The sequence below is a fragment of the Ursus arctos genome, unplaced genomic scaffold, assembly GCF_023065955.2.
Source record: "Ursus arctos isolate Adak ecotype North America unplaced genomic scaffold, UrsArc2.0 scaffold_7, whole genome shotgun sequence".
Classification (NCBI taxonomy): domain Eukaryota; kingdom Metazoa; phylum Chordata; class Mammalia; order Carnivora; family Ursidae; genus Ursus; species Ursus arctos.
The window spans coordinates 64,364,773-64,386,789 of NW_026623089.1; the positions used below are offsets into that span (position 1 = coordinate 64,364,773).

A 22,017-nucleotide genomic window follows, 5' to 3' on the forward strand; every position below is an offset into this window, starting at 1 on the left:
CAGGGTGTGATCCCAGAGTTCTGGGATCGAGCCCCACATCGGGCTCCTCCGCTGGGAGCCTGCTTCTTCCTCTCCCACTCCCCCTGTTTGTGTTCCCTCTCTCGCTGGCTGTCTCTCTCTGTTGAATGAATAAATAAAATCTTGAAAGAAAGAAAGAAAGAAAGAAAGAAAGAAAGAAAGAAAGAAAGAAAGAAAGAAAGAAAGAAACTGTCAAATTGTCTTCCAAAGTGGCTGTACCATTTTGCATTCCCACCAGCAATGAATGGGAGTTCCTGCTGTCCCACATCCTCGCCAGCATTTCGTGTTGTCCACGTTCTGGATTTTGGCCGCTCTAATAGGTATGTGGTGGTATCTTATTGTTGCTTTAATTTGCATTTCCTTGCTGACATAGGATGAGGAGCACCTTTTCATGTGCTTCTTTGCCATCTGCAAACCTTCTCTGGCCCATTTGTTATCTTTTTTATTGAGCACAAGAGGCCATTCTGATGCAGCAGATCCGTGGCCCCATCTTTGAGAAATAGTGCTATAGCAACCACAGAACTCGCATCTGGGGTGAACTAAAGTCTTCTCAATGAGTTGAAGTCAGATCTGGGATCTATGAGAGGGGAATCCATACCATTCAGCTTCAAGTTCAACTTCAAAAGAGCCCTGAAATTCAGCTCCTGTTCATAGGAGAGCTCCTGTTCACAGAAGAAAGAGGTCCCTCCACAAATATTCATATTTTGGTCCTTTTGAGCTTGAAGCTATCTATATCATTTTTAAATAACTATAATGGAATTGCAATAAAGGTCATTGCTAGTCACCCAGAGTTATTCTCAGATGGAAAGATGGATTTAGAGCACAAAATAATTGGCTGCCCAGTTGATGACAAGAATGTTTTATCTAGGGACGCCTGGGTGGCTCAGTCAATTAAGCATCTGCCTTCAGCTCAGGCCATGATCCCAGGGTCCTGGAATCAAGCCCCATGTTGGTCTCTCTGCTCAGCGGGGAGCCTGCTTCTCCCTCTCCCTCTGCCTGCCACTCCACTTGCTTGTGCTCTCTCTCTGTCAAATAAATAAAATCTTAAAAAAAAAAAAGAACGTTTTATCTACTTCAATTTTATGGTGACATTTTTCTTCTCAGAGAACAAGATGAGATAGATATCCTTTAAATAATAATTCATATCATTTTATACAATTCTATGTATTGTATATACCATGTATTATATAGTTTATTTATACAATACATAAGTATTATAACTTCACTGATTTGTCAATTATCTTTATTTCTTGTAGTCTATTTAGCCATTAGTTGTCTTTTGCCATTTATTTTTCATTTACTTCTTTTGTTATTTTTAGGTGTGATTCAGGTAAAGTAGAAGTGCAGATACATGTGCAACATTCATACATTTTTCTTGTGCCATTATTTATAATTCTTTTCATCAGCTCTGCAATATTTTTCAAATCCATCAATATTCAGTTTCATTTGCAATTTAAAAAGTTTAAATTACTTAAGAAATGTCTAAATTTATATTTTATTCAAGAAAGTACAACATCATCTTTGTTACATACCAGATGGGTGAGAACTTGGGCACTGCATTTTCACAAAATTATGTCCTATTGTAAGATGTATCTCCTGCTATGTAGTGCTTACTATGTAAGGCACTATTCTAAATGCAGTATAAACATAACTAATTTGATCTTCAAACAAGACTATAAGGGAAGTGCTATTCCCACTGTGCATGTTGACTCTCAAAATTGCTGTCAAAGTTAGACTTCTGACCCTAATTGAAATTCGTCATGAATCGCCATTTCCCTGTCCTACCTAGAGTCTAAGAAAACCTGAACGCTCTGCGGCTTCCTCGGTGCTCTCAGAAGAGAGTTTTCCCTACCTATTGTACTGCTCCAGGTCAGTCCCTGCAACTGCAAGGTGTCTTGAATAGTTCCTGCAGGAACTGGGGTTCTTGCTTGCGCCCTGCCCTTCTTGACTTGTTTCCCAGCCTTTGCATAACAAACCCTCTCTTTTGTTTGTCTACCCCAGCCTCTGCCTGCTTCCTGAGGCATTACTTGCTTCTACTTGTCTGAGCAATGCCTGTTGTCTGCATTCCCTCTGAACACTGCACATTTTGCCTTCATCCCATCCTTAATTGGGCCACCGGATTGGATATCCTAGAGACTATTGTCTTCTTGATCTACTTCAGAGTTCAGTAGGCACTTTAATTGCTAAAAATAACCCCACAACTGGGTCAGTTTCTTCTGACCCAGTTCTGACTTTCTACTTCCATTTGTTGGGTTTGGGTGCTTAACACATGTAATACAGAAATCTACCTAAGCTTTGACACTTATGTGTCAAAAGTAGACATTCCTCTGATCTAGAAATGATAAAGTCTCTGAGAAACTAGGTTTCAGTGATGTGACTGAAGGCATAAATCTGTCATGTTATACAGGGAAGGGAATGTAACAGAATCCTTCCCCTACCCCTCCTGCTTCACAGTTGTCTCCTACTTCTTTACATCTGGTCTACTCTTTCAGTTTATGTAAAGAACCACCTATTTAGAGGATGTAAGAGTTTTGTTCCCCCAGATAATAGTTCTATACTTCGAGTTGGGCAAGTAAACACATCTATACAACCATCCTAAATTTACTTTCCCTCAAATTTGCTTTTCCTCCTAAGTCTGGCATTCTCATTTTAAGGAAGAAGTGTGAGAGCTTAGCTTTAAAGAATTCTGCCTCATATTCAAGACCCTATATCATCATTGGAGTTAGTTCACTGGTGACTACACTTAGTACTCCTGAATTCCATAGTATTTATAACTGGCTAGTTTTGTCTCAAAAATCACTGAATCAACCTCCTTAAAGTGTAAATTTTTGTTTTTGCTTTTGTGTCAGATAGGATACCCTTATAAAAATCCCTAGAAAGGTATAAAATGTTTAATGAGGGATCTTATTGACCCAAATATACACTAACTTGAAGTTTTCAGTTTTAAATCCACTTTCATTCATCTTTTATTCAACACTTAATGAGTGCTAAGTATATGCCAGGCACAGTTCTAGGCATGACAGAGAACAAAACAAAGATTTCTGCCCTCATGGAATTTACATCCTAAATGACAATAAACACGAAACATACTGAGTAAATTATATACTTGGAAGATCTTAAGGTCTACAGAATAAAGAGTGGAGAAGAAGAGACCAGAGTATAGTGAGGCAGATGTAGCTTGCCATTTTAAAGAGTGTTCAGAATGGGCTTCATTAAAAAGATGATACTTGAAGAAAGACTTGAACGAAGTTATGGAGAGAAGCATGTCCCAGAAATGGACATATGGTCTGGGTCTGGTGGGTGAGAAGTGGATGGAATGAGACGAGTTAGGGATAGAATAGGTCAGATATGGGGGAAAGGGATGAATCCAGAACAGCCCTATTAGCTTTGCTTCCAAAAGGAGAGACAGACTTTTACTACTTTGAGTAGGGATTTATTCTTCTGTATATTCCCAGTAAGATTTTACTTTTTAATATTTATAAAAACCTGAAACATATTTTTATCAACTATATTGATATATAAGCTATATGAGTCAATGAATTTTCATAAATTACACCTGTGAACTCACCACCACATGCAAGTTACAGAACATTTCCATCATCCCTATGAGTTTCCCTATAATGCTTTGCAGTCCATCCCTCTCTTCACTGCCAGCCCCAGTCAGCTACCAGTCTGCCTTGTGTCACTATAAATTCGTTTGCATTTTCTAGAATTTTTGTACAAATGGAATCATACAGTATATATTATTTTACGTCTGGTTTAACATGATGATTTTCTTTTTTTAAAAAAGATTTTATTTATTTAGAGAGAGAGCATGAGCAGAAGGGGCAGAGAGAGAAGGAGAGAGAGAATCTCAAGCAGACTCCACACTGAGTGCAGAGCCCAAAGCAGGGCTTGATCTCACAACCCTGAGATCATGACTTGAACCAAAACCAAGAGTCAGATGCTCAACTGACTGAGTCACCCAGGCACCCCAACATGATGCTTTTCAAATTCATCCATGCTAATGTATATATAAATATTTCTCATTCTTTTTTATTGCTGTGCATTCCAATGTATAAGTATACCTATTGACTTCCAGGGAAGATGGTGGAATAGGATTTCCCTAGACTCACCTTACCCACAGATAAAACTAGAGGACACTCACAGCAGTATAAATAACTCAGAAAATGACCAGAAGACTGGCAGAATAAACTCCACAACTAAATGCAGAGAAGAGGCTACACTGAAAAGGGTAGGAAGGGCAGAGACATGGATGGTCAGGAGCTAAATGGACTCACAGGGCTGTCTGTGGTGGATGGGGGAAGGGGGGAGAACCACAGGCATGGAAGTGAGTTCTTACAACCAGTGGGACTTAAAATATGAATTAAAAAAAAAAATCAGCTCGTTCAGCTCTAGGAGAGCAAGGAGGGTGAGAGAAAACTGAGTCCCCACCCTTCAAGAGACAGTGCAACAAACAGTCCCCTAGAGATACAGCATAGAAGCAGTGATTTGAAAAGTGCCCGGGGCATAGGGGCGGGAAAGTTATTTACTTATCTCAGAGAGTGTCTGGAGGCACAGAAATCAATGAGGAAGTCCTCTAGGAATAAAGGAACTGACAGGCGCCATTTCCCTCCCCCTCTTCCCTACTTAACTTCTTAACACTGCCACCCTGCCCTTGTCACCTAACCTTAGTCCATTGTGGCAGGGCCCCTTCCCCAGAGGAACCAGGAGTGCAAAGATTACTGGCACCACTACCCCACCACTCTGCTGCCTGCACTGTGCTTCTGTGGAGGCTAATGGACACTTCAGTGCCAGTGCTGCAGGGTCCCTCCCATGGCCCACAAAGCTTGCTGGTGTCAACACCCATCCACAACACCACCCCTGCACTGTGCTTCAGGGGAACCACCCTCTCCAATATGCTCTTGGCCGAGCCCATACAGGGCAATGCTGCAGGTCTGGCAGTGTGCAAGCAGCGCCTACGGTGGCCAGCACCACTCCAAATGATTCTTGCCCCAGAGAGAGGGAAAGATAATCACACACACCCGTCACATAGAGGCCTCAGCAGTGGGCTGGAGGCAGACAACTGGTCTATCTGTAGGCCCCACCCACCAATGAAATCTACTCAGGGTACAACACAGGGAAAATGCCCTGCAGTTTGGTGTTACTGCATCTTGGGCAAACACCTGGTATGACTCAACTCAAGCCCAAGAAGTCCCCAGACTGGCCCCACCACAGGGAAACCATTACAGATGACCATACTGAAAGAAAAAGCAGCTTAGCCACAATAGCAGGGCACATGCAACACACACAGAAAAACTTCCTGAAGCACCAGGTTCTGAGGAACATGAGATACTACACAGCAGGGCACTACAGGACCTCATCTTCATAAGGCCACTACTTTCTAGTGTAGGGGACATAGCTGACTGTCCTAACACACAGAAACAGATACAGAATGTTAGACAAAATGAGGAGACAGAGGAGCATGTCCCAGATGAAAGAACAGGACAAGACCACAGCAAAAGACCTAAGCAAACAGATTAAGTAATATGCCTGACAGAGAATTTTAAGTAATGATTGTAAAGATCTCACTGGACTTGAGAAAAGAGTGGAGGATATCAGTGAGACCCTTAAAGAGAGAGAGAAAAAAAAACAGAGTTGAAGACACAATAAATGAAATTAAAAATACAATTGATGGAATACACAGATGGCTATAGGAAGCAGAGGAACGAATTAATGATCTGGAAGACAGGCTAATGTAAATTAATCAAGCTGAGCAAATGGGAGAAGAAAGAATTATGCAAAATGAGAATAGACTTAGGGAACTCAGTGACTCCATCAAGTGTATAATTTCTTATTATAGGGATCCCAGAAAAAGAGCAGAGAGAAAAGGGGGCAAAAAATGTATTTGAAGACATGATAGCTGAAAAATTCCATAATCTGGGAAGGAAACAGATACCAAGATCCAGGAGGCACAGAGATCCAAAAAAAAACTGACCCAAGGAGGTCCACACCAAGACATATAGTAATTAAAATGGCAAAAAGTAGTGATAAAGAAAAAAATTTTAAAGCAATAAAAGAAAGGAGTCACATACCAGGGAAACCCCATAAGGCTATCATTTTTTAATTTATTTTAATTTATTATTATTTTTCAGCAGAAACTTTGTAAGCCAGAAGAGGGTGGCATGATATATTCAATGTGCTGGAAGGGAAGAATCTGCAGCCAAGTATACTCTATCCAGCAAGGCTGTCATTCAGAATAGAAGGAGAGGTAAAGGGGTTGTCAGACAAACAAAAACTAAAGTAGTTCATGACCACTAAACCAGACCCACAAGAAATGTTAAAGGCGGCTCTATGAGTGGAAAGGAAAGACCATAAATGACAGTATGAAAAATAAGTGTATCTGTAAAAATCAGTCAAAAGATTCACAAAACAAAAGGATGTAAAATATGACAACATATACCTAAAACATGGGGTGAAGAGGAGTAAAGAATGGTTCAAATTTAAGTAATCATCAACTTAATATAGACTGAGATATGCACATGTTATATATAAAAACCTAATGATAACCACAAATCAAAAACCAGTGATAGATATGCAAAGAATAAAGAGAAAGGAATCCAAGTATATCGCTAAAGGAAACCAGCAAACCATGAAAGAGTGCAAGAAAGGATCAGAGAAAAACTATAGAAACAACTACAAAACAAGTAACTAAACGGCAATAAATACATACCTATCATTAATTACTTTGAATGTCAGTGGGCTAAATGTTCCAATCAAAAGACATAAGGTGAAAGAATAGATAAAAACAAAACAAAAAAACCCCAAGACCCATCTATATGCTGCCTACAAGATACTCATTTCAGACTAAAAGACACCTGCAGATTGAAAGTGAGAGGACATTTATCATGAAAATGAATGTCAAAAGAAAGCCAAGATAGGAAATATTTTATTGGATGAAATAGACTTTTTAAAAAAGACTGTAATGAGACAAAGAAAGACACCATATAATAATAAAGGGGACAATCCGACAAGAAGCTATAACAACTGTAAATATTTATGCACCCAACATAGGAGCTCCCAAATATATGAAACAGTTAATAACAAACATAAAGGAAGTAATTGATAGCAATACAATAATAGTAGGGACTTTAACATCCCACTACATCAATGGACAGATTATCCAAACAGAAAATCAACAAGGGAACAGTGGCTTTGAAACACAATGGACAAGATGGATTTAACAGATAGAGTCAGAAAATTTCATCCTAACACAGCAGAATACACATTCTTTTCAAGTGCACATGGAACAGTTCTCCATAACACATCACATATTAGGCCGCAAAACAAGCCTCAACAAATTCAGAGATCAAAGTCATGCCATGCATCTTTTCTGACCACAACCCTATGAAATTAGAAATCAACCCCAAGAAAAAAATCTGGAAAGTCCACAAATACATGGCGTTTAAATAACATACTACTAGTAATGACTGAGTCAACTAAGAAACCAAAAACTACATGGAAACAAACAAAAATGAAAACACAATGGTCCAAAACCTTTGGGACAGGAAAAGCAGTCCTAAAAGAGAAGTTTATAGCAAAACAGGCCTAGCTCAAGAAGCAAGAAAAAATCTCAATCTTACTTTACACCTAAAAGAGTTAGAGAAAGAAAAACAAACAAAACCCAAAACCAGGAGAAGGGAGGAAATAATAAAGATTGCAGCAGAAATAAATGATATAGAAACAGAGTAGATCACATCAATGAAACCGGGACCTGGTTCTTTGAAAAGATCAACAAAATTGATAAACCTCTAGCAGGACACATTAAAAAGAGAGAGAGAGGGGACGCAAACACACAAAATTGCTAATGAAAGTGGAGAAATAACAACCAACAGCACAGAAATCTAAACAATTGTAATAGACCCAAATGCCAACAAACTGACAACCTGGAAGAAACGGATAAATTCCTAGAAATATATAACCTACCAAAACCAAAGCAGAAAAAAAATGGGATATTTCAACAAATTGATTACTAGCAAGGAAATTGAATCAGTAATCAAAAAACTCCCAACAGGGGCGCCTGGGTGGCACAGCGGTTAAGCGCCTGCCTTCGGCTCAGGGCGTGATCCCGGCATTATGGGATCGAGCCCCACATCAGGCTCCTCCGCTGGGAGCCTGCTTCTTCCTCTCCCACTCCCTGGGCTTGTGTTCCCTCTCTCGCTGGCTGTCTCTATCTCTGTCGAATAAATAAATAAAATCTTTAAAAAAAAAAAAAAAAACTCCCAACAAACCAAAGTCCAGGGCCAGACAGCTTCATAGGGGAATTCTACCAAACATCTAAAGAATAGAAACCTATTCTTCTCAAACTATTCCAAAAATAGAAAAGGAAGGAAAACTTCCAAATCCATTCTATCAGGCCAGCATCACCCTGATATTCAAACTAGATAAAGATACCACAAAAAAGGAGAACTAAGGGCCCATATCTCTGATGAACATAGATGCAAAAATCCTCAACAAAATACTAGCAAACCAAATCCAACAATACATTTTAAAAAATCATTCGCCACAATGAAGTGGGATTCACTCCCAACATGCAAGTGTGGCTCAATATTTGCAAATCAATCAACATAATACATCACGTCCATAAGAGAAAGGATAAAAACCATATGATCATTTCAATAGACACAGAAAAAGCATTTGACAAAGTACAACATTCATTCATGATTAAAAAAAACCCTCAACAAAGTGGGTTTAGAGGAACATATCTTAACATAACAAAGGCCATATATGAAAAACCCACAGCGAACATAATACTTAACGGGGAAAAAACTGAGAGCTTTCTCTCTAAGGTTAGGAACAAAACAAGGATGTCTACTCTCACCACGTTATTCAAATAGTACTGGAAGTCCTAGCCAAAACGATCAGACAAGAGAAAGGAATAAAAATCATCCAAATTGGTAGGGAAGAAGTAAAATTTCACTCTTTGCCGATGGTATGATACTATATACAGAAAACCAAAAAGACTCTACCAAAACAAAACTGCTAGAACTAATAAATGAATTCGGTAAAGTCACAGGATACAAAATCAACATACAGAAATCTGTTGATTTCTTTTTTTTTTTTTTAAAGATTTTATTTATTTATTCAACAGAGATAGAGACGGCCAGCGAGAGAGGGAACACAAGCAGGGGGAGTGGGAGAGGAAGAAGCAGGCTCCCAGCGGAGGAGCCTGATGTGGGGCTCGATCCCACAACGCCGGGATCACGCCCTGAGCCGAAGGCAGACGCTTAACCGCTGTGCCACCCAGGCGCCCCGGAAATCTGTTGATTTCTATACACAAATAATGAAACAACAGAAAGAGAAATTTAAAAAACAATCTCATTTATAATTGCACCAAAAATAACAAAGTACCCAGGAATATTCTTCACCAAAGAGATGAAAGACTTATACTCTGAAAACTAAAACATTTGAAAGAAATTGAAGACACAAAGAAATAGAAAGACATCCCACGCTCATGGATTGGAAGAACAAACAATGTTAAAATGTCTATGCTAACCAAAGCAATCTACACATTTAATGCAATCCCTATCAAAATACCAACAGCATTTTTCACAGAACTAGAACAATCCTAAAATTTGTATGGAACCATGAAAGACCCTGAATAGCCAAAGCCATTTTGGAAAAGAAAAGCAAAGCTGGAAATGTCACAATTCCAGACTTCAAGCTATATTACAAAGCCGTGGGGGACAAAACACTATGGTACTAGCACAAAAATAGACATATAGATGAATGGAACAGAACAGAAAACTCAGAAATGAATCCACAATTATATGGTCAATTAAACTTTGACAAAGGAGGAAAGAATATGCAATGGGAAAAAGATAGTCTTTTCAACAAATGTTGTTGGGAAAACTGGAAAGCTACATGCAAAAGAATGAAACTGGGCCACTTTCTTACATCATACACAAAAATAAATTTAAATTGGATTAAAGACATAAATGTGAGACCTGAAACCATAAAAATCCTTGAAGATAGCACAGGCAGTAAGGTCACTAACATCAGCCTTAGCAACATTTTTCTAGATATATCTCCTGAGACAAGGGAAACAAAACCAAAAATAAACTAGATAGATGAATGGATGAAGAGGTGGTACATAGTGGGATATTATTCAGCCATAAAAGAATGAAATCTTGGATCTTTATCCATTCATCTATCGATGGGCACTTGGGACATAATTTCTTGGCTATTATACATAATGCTGCAATAAACATAGGGGTACACGTATCCCCTTTGAATTAGTGTTTTTGTGTTCTTTGGCTAAATACCCAGTAGTGCAATTGCTGGGTCATAGGGTAGTTCTACTTTCAACTTTTTGAGGAATCTTGGTACTGTTTTCCACTGCGACTACACCAGTTCACATTCTCACCAACATGCACCAACATGCACAAGGGTTCCCTTTTCTCCACATCCTCTCCAACTCCACATCTTATATATATATGCATATATATCCATATCCATACAATGTAATATTATTCATCCATTAAAAAGTATGAAATCTTGCTATTGGCAACATGGATGGAGCTAGAGAGTATAATGCTAAGTAAAATAAGTGAGTCAGAGAAAAATACTATATGATTTCACTCATATGTGGAATTTAAGAAGCAAAACAAATGAGCAAAGAAAAAAAAAAGAGACAAATCCAGAAACAGACTTTTAACTACAGAGAACAAACTAATGGTTACCAGAGGGGAGGTGGGTGGGGGGATGGGTGAAATAGGTGATGAGGATTAGGGAGTGCACTTGACATGATAAGCACGAGGTGTTGTATGGAATTGTTGTATCACTATTTTGTACACCTGAAACTAATACAACACTGTATGTTAACTATACTGGAATCAAAATAAAAACTTAATAAATAAAAAAAATTTTTTTAATTAAAAATAAGAGATTTGGCTTTTAAGATTCACCAACATAGAATAACTGCAAAGATGCCAAATAAGCAAAGTCCTCCTATACCCATCAGATTATCTGTTCAGTGTTCGTTTTATCAAAATAGATCATGTAGCTCAAAAATATATATATGTCATATTCAGTTTATTCTTAATATATTAATGTTGCATTTATTAATTGTGTTCTAATAGTAATTATAACAATCCCACAATCCAGATTTAAGTACTTAAAGCCTGTGGACACAGGAAATTTAAAAGCTCAATCCAAATTTATATCCATATGTTTGCTCCATTCAATTATGATAGGGTAACAAATAAAAGACATTTAAAGATGAGAATATATTACATTAATAGGATAAAATTCTACGGAGGGTGTGGAATGGAAAGGAATAATCGGAAATTTCCCAGTATAATGAAGTTATCATGTTACACTATGGTTTTTAACCCCCATTATATACATTTAAAGAAATGATGTGACTTTTATATTTTTAAATCAGTATTTATGATATGCTAGAAAATTAATACTCTACAACTCTTTAAAATTATAAAATTCCATATATCAATTTTAAAACGTGAATGTGACAGTTAAAAAATAAATGTAAAAAGTTTGTGTTCCTTTTCTCTCAGATCCCATTCCTGGAAGTTGCTCTTTAATTGGCGTGGGGTGTGCAGACATCAGGGTTTTTAAAGTTCCCCAGGTTATTCTAGTGTGTAGCCAAAGTTGACAATAGCTGTAGTCTAAAAACAGTGGTCTCTCTCAATAGGGTAACACTGGACAAGGAGCAGGAAAAATGAAAGCTGCATTGTTTACCACTTGCCTGAGAGTGTTAGTTGTCTGGCAAGTAATGATTTGCAAGGTTTAGAAAAGTTTCAGATCAATAGTCTTTACAGAACTTGAGCACAAAAATGTTAACCGGTAACTATAGCTGATAACTAAGGTGTTTTGCAATGGTGAAATGCTATTATTTGCAAGGCATTATGCCAACTATTGTAAGTAAATGACATTATCTCCCCTGTAGGTAATTCCAGGTCTGGAACACTAAACCTCGGCAGGTATGGTGATAAGAAAAACCCCAGATGGTAGCAATTCAATTATACATTAACTGACCATTGCCCCCAGGCTCATCTATTAGCCTTCTTTCACAGCAGTATTTCTTCTTGCCTACTGTCTCAAATCTCAAGTCTGCAATTTAACTGTTTTCTACTTCCCTATTCTCCTCTATTCTTATTTTCTGCCTTAGCTATTTCTTTTCTCTTATTTCTTGTTATGATTTATAGTATAGGGTTAAAAGATGGGACTAGCATTTGGCCTCAAAGGCCAAATTCCACAATTCATTAGCCATGTGATCTAGTAAGATAATGTAAAATGAGAGTCATCATTACCTTGTGCAGTGGGCTGAATGGTAGAGACTCCAGAAGAGAATGCTCACATCCGAATCCCTAGGATCTGTGAAGATCACCTTACATGGTAATAGATGTGATTAAGGATCTTGAGAGGAGAACCTTATCTCAGGTTATCTGAGTGGACCTTAAATGCAATCACACGTGCGCCTGTGAGGGAAAGGCAGAGGGAGTTCTGAGACACATACACAGAAGAAAAGGTGATAAGAAGACACAGCAGAGAGAGAGAGAGAGTACCACCACAAGCCAAACAATGCCAACAGCTACCAGAAGCTGGAAAAAGCAAAGAACAGATTCTCCCCTTCAGCCTTTGGAGGAATTACAGCCCTGCTGAACCATAGATTTCAGATTTCTGGATCCCGATACTATTAGAGAATAAATTTCCATTGTTTTTAAGTCACAGAGTGGCAATTTGTTACAACGGCCATGCTGGTTACTTCCCAAGCCAAAGGATAAGCTCAGGAATGTACAAATGTTTTGTGAACTGAAATGCTAAACAAATACAAGCTCTTCTTACTGGTCACTTTTACAAGGATCTCCAAGACCGTGCAAATAGCCATCATCATGAATCAGTCTTCATGAAACAGAGGTTAAGAGTTGTTCCTGGGGCTTTCCTGGGTGTTTGTATACCCTTCCCCTTAATCCTTCTCTTCCCATAAAGCTTAGTATCTCTTCTGGTGGTTGTGTGGATATTGCTAATAGTAGCAACTTCCAAAGACAATGAATTAGAACTACCTTAGCTATGTCTCTTAAATCTTGCCAGCAATTACTCTTTACTCCAAGATCTTATGTTAGTCCAGAATTTAGAGCAGGTTTTCTCAATAGCAGCAAGATTGACACTTGAGACCAGCCAATTCTTTGTTGTGGGGAATACCCTGCATACGGTATGTTTAGCAGCAGCCTTGTCCTCTACCCATTAAATGCCTGTAGTATTGCCCCATCAAAATGCCTGCAGACAAAAAAGGCCAAATATTCTGAGGGGCATAACACCAGCCCTTCCTGCCTATCCCCACCAGGTCAAGAACCACTTATTTAGAGAATGATCACACAGACCAAAGATCTGGTAGGGCTCTACTCCTCGTAGATAATTCATAATATATTAAGATCTGTCCTAAACTTAAAGAAAGGATAGATCTCCTAGTAGCCTACTGATTCATCATTAAGTTAGTCTTTTGATAATTTATTTCATCAGTGTTTTTCAAAGTATGATCAATATTCCATTTGTGGCGGAATCACCTGAGCTTCTTACTGATCTACTGAGACACCCAGAAATTTGCTTTACATGTTTTGCAAATGATTCCTTAATTTGTTAAAGACTGGTTTTGATGAACTTCAGACTGGTTGATGTTCTTTATTCCTCTTTCTTTGTTCTAGAAACTGATTCCTGGTTCCCCCAACAAAGTTCTTCACACTTACTGTCAGTTGAACACCCAGTTTTAGATACCACAACCCAGCCTCTGCCTATAGTGACATCTCAGATCCTGTAGCCTCACTCACAGCACTGATGTATCACCCGTCTGTCTCCAGTAGTACAATCTCCTTAGGTGAACTCTCAGATTTCCTTAGACGCACACTCGGGCCTCTGTACTGAGAGTTAGCTAAACTGCTCCCTAATACTGCTGTCTCAGCAAACTTTTGTGTGGCCAAGTGCCCTCAAGCTGACATTAGCCCCTCCCTTAAGCTCTTGCCCTGGATAGTTAACAGCCCACAGAATCACAGGTAAATATAAGTTCCTGATATGACTCCCTCAACCACCCCTGTAATAAGCATTCTCCTCCACCTCCCAGGACCTTTGCCTTATGGGCCTTTCAGCTAAGACTCCCAGAATTTTACCAAAATCTACCTTTTTCGAGCTTGAGTTAACCAATCGGAACTTAGCCTGGGAACCCCAAAGCACTCCATTCAAGGATCCTAATAAAGGTATATGCCCGGTCCTGCCTTGCTCTCTCTCTACCTGGACTCTGCCTTGACCTCCCTGCATGGCCCCTCTAGGCATGCAGAGTAGCTCCTCCAGGACCTGTAAGTAATAAACTTCTCTATTTCACTTTCTCTTATAGTCTTTTGTTGAACTCTCCTGGCTTACCATCTGAGACCCCAAAGCTCTACTTAACAAATATTAATTTAACAAAGTCACAACACTATGATTATCTCTATACAAATTAATGCTTGGTTCTATCCAATGTAGCAACTCTCAATCTTCCCAGCTTCACCATTTTTGTGCATATGCCTACAATCTAAATCCTGGCCTTGTCTTGCCTCTTTAACTCTAGAAAAACAATAGCCTAGAGAGGCAAGAAACCCATAGATCTAGGCAGATAAATGGCCGAGTTGAAGGAAAGAGATTCTTCAGTATTCTCCATCTTGGTTGCCCAAAGAAACTTGGGAATAATCTTTAATATGTTTTTCTGCCTTACCTCTCATATACCATCAATTATCAAGTCCTATGTATGCAATCTCTTAAGTATCTCTTTAATCAACCTCATTCTCACCATCCTATATAAGGACTTTGGATGTGCTGTTTCCTCTGTCTTTCTAACTGCATTGTGGCCACTTCATTGTTAGGTCAACCCACAATCATGCTCCAAAATGCATCAAGAACAAACTTACATATCTACCAAATGCAAGTTGATATGAAGATGTCATTGATAAGACGAAACAATGGAAATATCAAAAGGCACCAATTTTTACCACAGATTCAGTGCAATCTCTATCCGAATCCCAGCTGACTTCTTTGCATAAATTGACAAACTGATCTTAAAATTCACATGGAAATGCAAGAGGATCCAGAGTAGCCAAAACAATCTTGGAAAAGCTGAACAAAGTTGAAAAATTCACAGTTCACAGTTGTAAAGCTTACCACAAAGCTACAGTAATTAAGACAGTATGGTACTGCCATAAAGACAGACATACAGATCAATCTAATAGAACTGAGCCTTCAAAAATAAACCTATGGATCTATGGTCAATTGCTTTTTCACAAGGATATCAAAACAACTCAATGGGGCTAAAATCGTCTTTTCAAGAAATAGTGCTAGAAAACAGATATCCACATGCAAAAGAATGAAGCGGACCCCCACCTTGCACCATACCCAAAAATTAACTCCCTGTGTAATCCTAACATAAAAATTAAAAATGGATTATATATCTAAATGTAAAAGCCAAACTATAAAACACTTAGAGGAAAATAGAGGGGGTGAATCTTCACGAACTTGGATTTGGCAATTGTTTCTTAGATATGACACCAAAAGCATAAGAAACAAAAGAAAAAATAAACTGGGCATCATCAAAATTAAAACTTGTGCTGCAAAATGATATCATCAATGAAGTAAAAAGACAATTCCCAGAATGGGAGAAGATATTTGCAATTCATATATCCTACAAGGGACCTGTATCTAGACTACATACGCTTTAAACTCCATAATAAAAAGATAACTAACCCAATTTTATATAGGGCAAAAAACTGAATAGACATTTCTCTAAAGAAGATATACAAATGACTAGTAAACAAGTGAAAAAATGCTATCATTAGTCATTATGCAAACACAAGTTAACATAACAAGGACATAAACTTATATAACAAAAGACATAAAAATAAGTGTTATATAGAGAACAGATTGGTGGTTGCCAGAGGTGGGGGTTGGGGGTAGGCAAAGTGGGTAAAAGGTACAAACTTCTAGTTATAAAATAAATAAGCCCTAGGAATGTAATGTGCAGCATGGTGACTATAGTTAATAATACTGTATTACATATCTGAAAGTTGCTGAGTACAGATTTTAATATCACAAGAAAAAAATCTTTGTAGCTATGTATGATGACAGATGTTAACTGGACTTACTGTGGTGATCATTTTGCAATGTACACAAACAACATATCATTATATTATACACCTGAAAATAATGTAATATTATAAGTCAATTGTATCTCAATTTAAAAAAAAAGAAAAAAGTGTTAGCAAGGATGTGGAGAAACTAGAACACTCATACATTGCTGGTGGAAATGTAAAGTGGTACAACTACTTTGGATAACAGTCTGTGGAGTTCTTCACGAGGTTAAAAATAGTTATCAAATGACCCAGCATTTCCTAGGTATATATTCAAGAAAAACAAACATCCACACAACAATTTATACACAAATGTCATAGTAGTGTTACTTATAATAACCCCAAAGTGTTATTCGTAATAGTCTAAATGTGTTCAGTTGATTAATGAATAAATAAAATGTGGTATACCTATACAATGGAATGTTATTTGGCCATAGGAATGAAGTATTTATACAAGCCAAAACAGGGATGAATCTTGAAAATACCATGCTGAGTGAAAGAAGGCAGTCACAAAAGTCTACATATTGCATGATTTCATTTATTTGAAATGTTCAGAATAGACAAATACACAACGTAATGGTTGTGGTAGCCTGGGGTTGAGGGTGAGGGGTAGACAGGGTTTCTTTTAGGAGTGATGAAAACATTCTAAAATTAGATTTTGATAGTTGCATAACTCCATGAATATAGTAAATAAAAACTTCAGTTGTATGCTTTAAAATGTATAATATATAAACTATATATCAGCAAAAGCTTAAAATGCATCAACCAAAAAAAATATATTTAACTTTCAAAAGTGTATCAACTTAAAATACGAACATTCCTTCAAATATGAATTCCTCCTATATCATCTGATAGTTGGATGGTCAACCGTCAACATCTCAGATCTATCTTTGACCTCCCTACCACAGACCATGTCTTATATTCTCCAGGTTATCTAGTGCACTCCAGCCACACCATTCTCCTGTCTATTCCCTAATGTACCACCTTTTTTTTCCCCACCGCCATTTTAAGGAATCAGTCATAAGTGTACATGCAGACTTGTGAATATCACAGCTGGGGTGAGATCAAAAAGAAACATATTCATATGGTAAAAGAGAAAAATTGTAGATTCCTTTGGGAATTTTCTCTCTCTCAAACAAATAAAATCTTTAAAAAAAATTACCTAAGTAAGGGGCGCCTGGGTGGCTCAGTTGGTTAAGCGCCTGCCTTTGGCTCAGGTCATGATCTCAAAGGTCCTGGAATCGAGCCCGCTCAGGCAGGAGTCAGCTTCTCCCTTTCCCTTTGCCCCTCCCCACCCCCTGCTTGTGGTTGCTCACAATCTCTCAAATAAATAAAATCTTTTAAAAAATTATTTAATACATAGAAATTAAAACATCAGAAGGGTAAAAGTCTTGCTTCCTGCTCTCCCACCCCCGTTTCCATCTCTTAAGCTAGTCACTCCACTTTTCAGGCTTCAGTTTTGATTATATGCTCTAAACGACAATTGTACCTCTTTTATTTACATATAAGTAAAAGATGAAAATTTTAATCACCTACACTACTCCTCTCCTTCAATTTTATAATTTTAGCTCTTCTACTGAATAACTTTAAAAGACACTTAAAAACATTTTTCTGAACCAACCAATTTTAGAAAATACTTTCCTTCCTTCTGAATTACCAGTTACACTATGACTTCAATTTTCTTTCTAGAAATTTGTCCATTTCATTTGTTGACATAAAATTGCTCATAGTATTTCTTTATAATCCTTTTTATTTCTGTGCGGTCATTAGTAAAGTTCCCTCTTTCATTTCAGATTCTAGTAATTTCAGTCTTTTTTCTTGGGCTGATCCAGCCAATTCTGTCAATTCTGTTGATCGAATAACCGCTTCTTGGCTTCATTGATTTTTCTCTATTGTTTTTCTATTATCTATTTTAATTTCTGCTCTAAATCTTATTTCATTCCATCCACTTGCTTTGGGCTTAGTTTTTTTCCAGTCTTAAGGTGAAAGGTTAGGGTGTTGATTTGCGATCTTCCATAATGTAGGCAGTAGGTCTATACATAATATCCCTCTGAAGCATTGCTTAGCTGTATCCCATTACGGTAGGTTGTCTTCATTTTCATTCATCCCAATTTATTTTCTATTTCTCTTCTGATTTATTTCTCACACATTGGTTATTTAGGAACGGATGTTTAAATTCCACATATTTATATACTTCCCAAATTTCCTTATTTTTTCATCGTGATTATTTTGCATGATTTTTAATCTTTTTAAATTTACTGAGGCTTGTTTTATGACCGAACATATTGCCTAACCTGAAGAACGCTCCATATGCCCTTAAACAGAAAGCAAATATGTCTGACTATATATGGGATAGAGATAAAACGGTCCTCAGCTTGATTCCAAGATTCAAACAGCATTAAGCCTACTGGCCAGAGTTTAATTTGGGGATTCAACAGCAGCGGAGGTGCTCTCACTTTCACAGGAAATTCACATCTTACTACCTATGTTAAAAGTAGCCTAGGGTTGGCTAGAAACAGTATTTATCAGCCTTTTTCAAATCATGGCATACAAAAAATGGTTTTATTCACAAGGCATACTGGAGTAAACAGAAGCAGCTCCTTACACAACTCTGGCTCTTCCAAGCAATAGCCTAACTACACAGAGGTGAAAGGAATACCTAAGCACACTCATAACTAGAGTGACCATATGAACCAGGTTGTTTGTTGTCCAGGTATGACTACTAATTCCTACTTTTTCAAAAGCCTTCTAGCTTGGATAATGGACCTTGATTACCCTACCTATAACCTACTCATAGTAATACCAGCCACTACCACCAGGTTGGGAAGCCAAACTTACAGCACTACTCCCACCAAACGGTTCTCCACCCCAGCACCACATTATTTTACCAAGAGAACTTATAAAAGCCAATCCTCAGTTCTGCCCTCCAGATTTTGACTTTAGGCATCTGCATGTTTAAAAGCTCTAGGGTTGATTCTTTTGAGTAAGGGTTAAGAATCATAGCACTAGTTTGGACAGAGCCCACCACGCCGTATCATATCATTCTACTTTCCTTAGCTCAAGCAAAATAAGGTGACACACACAAACTCTAGCCTGTCCATTCTTACTCCTCTCCTGCTCCACCCAACCCCAATTTCTCTCCAACAACCTTAAGGGATAACCCTTGTTACTAGCCCCTACTACTCAGAACTGGTGAGACCTCCATGTTTATTTTTCACTCACCTTATGTGGTTCGTTTATATTGGCACCAATGAACACCTATGGATCCCTACCCATCTTCCTATCTTCCAAAAATACCAAGAAATTGCTGCTCTATCGATGGCACTGTTTCCTGTTTTCTAATATTGCTATATCCGTCTACTTGTTTTGCATTTCTTTAGCCGCTTTAATGAATTTTGGAAAAGGAAAGGCTTCATCTCACCATTTTCAAACCTTTTTTTCATCATTTGGTTTTTATAGAGACCAATGGCTAGTTCTAATTATTTTCTTCATGTACACTTTTTTGTTCTTAATATTCAGCAACAAACTTCTCAACAATCAATTCCCATTCTCCATTAAAAAAGAGGGACACTTCCATTCTGAATCCAAGACAACACTGTCAATAATAGTATTGGCTAAAGGTTGTGACATGTCTCACCATCCACTCAAATTGTCATTCAGGCTCTTATTACAGAGGACAAGTAAGAGCTTTGCAAAAGTAAAAACTGAGGGTGAGGAGATAGCTTTGAGCAAATATCCTGAGTTGTTTAGGTCTAACTTATACCTGATACTAAGTTTATACATAATCAGATGTTAATGCCAAAATTAAAAGAAAATTTCTATGCTTTTAACAAATCTCTACTACCCTCACCTAAGTGCTTTTGTAGTCAGGGTAGAAATTCCAAAGTGGTAAAAACGACTGGCCTCTACCACCAGTAAAACTAAGTACCTGCCACCAGTAAAATTCTTGTTCACCTTACTACTACTACTGACGGCCTGTTACACGACTACTGAGGACCTGTTCTGACTGGTGACTGAGGAAAAAAAAACCCAAAATTCGTAGCAAATGCTCATAATGCTTCAACACTTTCTGAAGGATTAATAAATAAATTTGGACCCCTCCTCTCATCACTTAATCCCACCCAATTCAATGCACAAAATTTCCAGTATAAACAAGTACTTTAAATAGAACCTTAGAGAGCACAGACTGGGAGCTGAGCAGAGGAGGAGGTGGCTTCCCAGCCACCTCCTCCCCCAAAACCGTGGGAGACCGCCGAATTCCCACCATGGGAGACCAGGACCTGGCCCCACTTTCCAATCTGCTGATTTGGGTCCTACTTTATTAACAAGACCTGGGCAACCAACACTTACCAGAGTGCCCCCACCTATTCTTCCAAGGCCATCACAGCAGACAGGAAGCAGCCACGTGAATACCGTCAGACCTGCTTACAGTTCATTTTCTTTAGGATATCGTGCCTATGGAAATTCGTTTAATGGAAGCTGGAGCCCTTATAGTTATGGATATAATGGGTTGGGCTATAACTGTCTTCGTGTAGACGATCTGCCACCTAGGAGATGTGTTCAGCAAGCTGAGGAAAGCAGTTCATTTCAGCCCACTGAGTGTTGTGCATGCATTTGCCTCTCTCAGTAGGATGATGGATCCTCCCTTTCCAGCTGTCTCTAAGTTTCAGGGCTGTATTGGATGCAGCGAATCACTGTTCCCGATTAAAAATACATTTCACAAAGGTTTTTTCAGCTTTTGCATTAGTTAGGACTATAAGGTATCTTCACAGGTGGTTGCAGTGGATGATAGTTTAAGAGGAGGCTCTGAGAATGAGGACCTTTGGGCAGAAAGTGAACTGTGGTTTGCTTTGGTGCTGAGGACGGAGAAGCTAACTAACTCAGCAAAACCTTGGCCAATATTCTTGTTCTTTGTTGTTGTCCTTGGTGGTCCTTACCTCATCTGGAAACTGCTGTCTACCCATAATGATGAAGTAAGAAACAATACAAACTAGGCAAGTGGTGAGGAAAACCATGTAGTTGCTAGGGCAGAATATGATTTTGCTGCTGTATCTGAAGAAGAAGTTTCTTTCCACAATGGTGAGATGCTAAACTTAGCTCTCAAAGAACAGCAACCCTAAGTGTGTGGCTGGCTTCTGGCTAGTCTTGATGGTCAAACAACAAGACTCACACCTGCTAATTATATCAAAATTCTTGGTAAAAGAGGTAAAAAGCAGTGGAATCCTGCAAAATTTCCAAGCAGCAACAATCTTTTACCAATACAACACTAATTAAAGGAGCCATGGCTGCTGATTCTTTCGATGAACAGGAAGCTGCCTTTGAATCTGTTTTTGTTGAAACTAGTAAGGTTCCAGTTGCACCTGATTCCACTGGGAAAGGTGGAGATAAACAAGATTTTTGGTATCTTTCATGTTTGCCCTCAATTGAACTATACTTTTAAAAAATTACTTCTTACGGGGCGCCTGGGTGGCACAGCGGTTAGGCGTCTGCCTTCGGCTCAGGACGTGATCCCCGCGTTATGGGATCGAGCCCCACATCAGGCTCCTCTGCTATGAGCCTGCTTCTTCCTCTCCCACTCCCCCTGCTTGTGTTCCCTCTCTCGCTGGCTGTCTCTATCTCTGTCAAATAAATAAATAAAATCTTTAAAAAAAAAATTACTTCTTACAAAGAAATTAATCTACAATCCAATGAACGTATTTTTTAATGGCTATTCTAGGTATTTTGTTGCTAGAAATTATTAAAGTTGTACACTAGCATGTTGGTCTAGTGACCTGGTTACGTTTTACAAGTTATTGGACCTCATGGTCCAATTTGTTTCACCTAGATTTTAAGATTATGGAGACTGCTATCA

At 38.3% G+C, this 22,017-nt stretch overlaps 1 pseudogene; it reads left to right on the top strand.

Annotated features, from left to right (window-relative positions):
- Positions 1 to 258: 258 nt before the first annotated feature.
- Positions 259 to 21,606, top strand: LOC113259282 (peroxisomal membrane protein PEX13-like; annotated as a pseudogene).
- Positions 21,607 to 22,017: the final 411 nt, after the last annotated feature.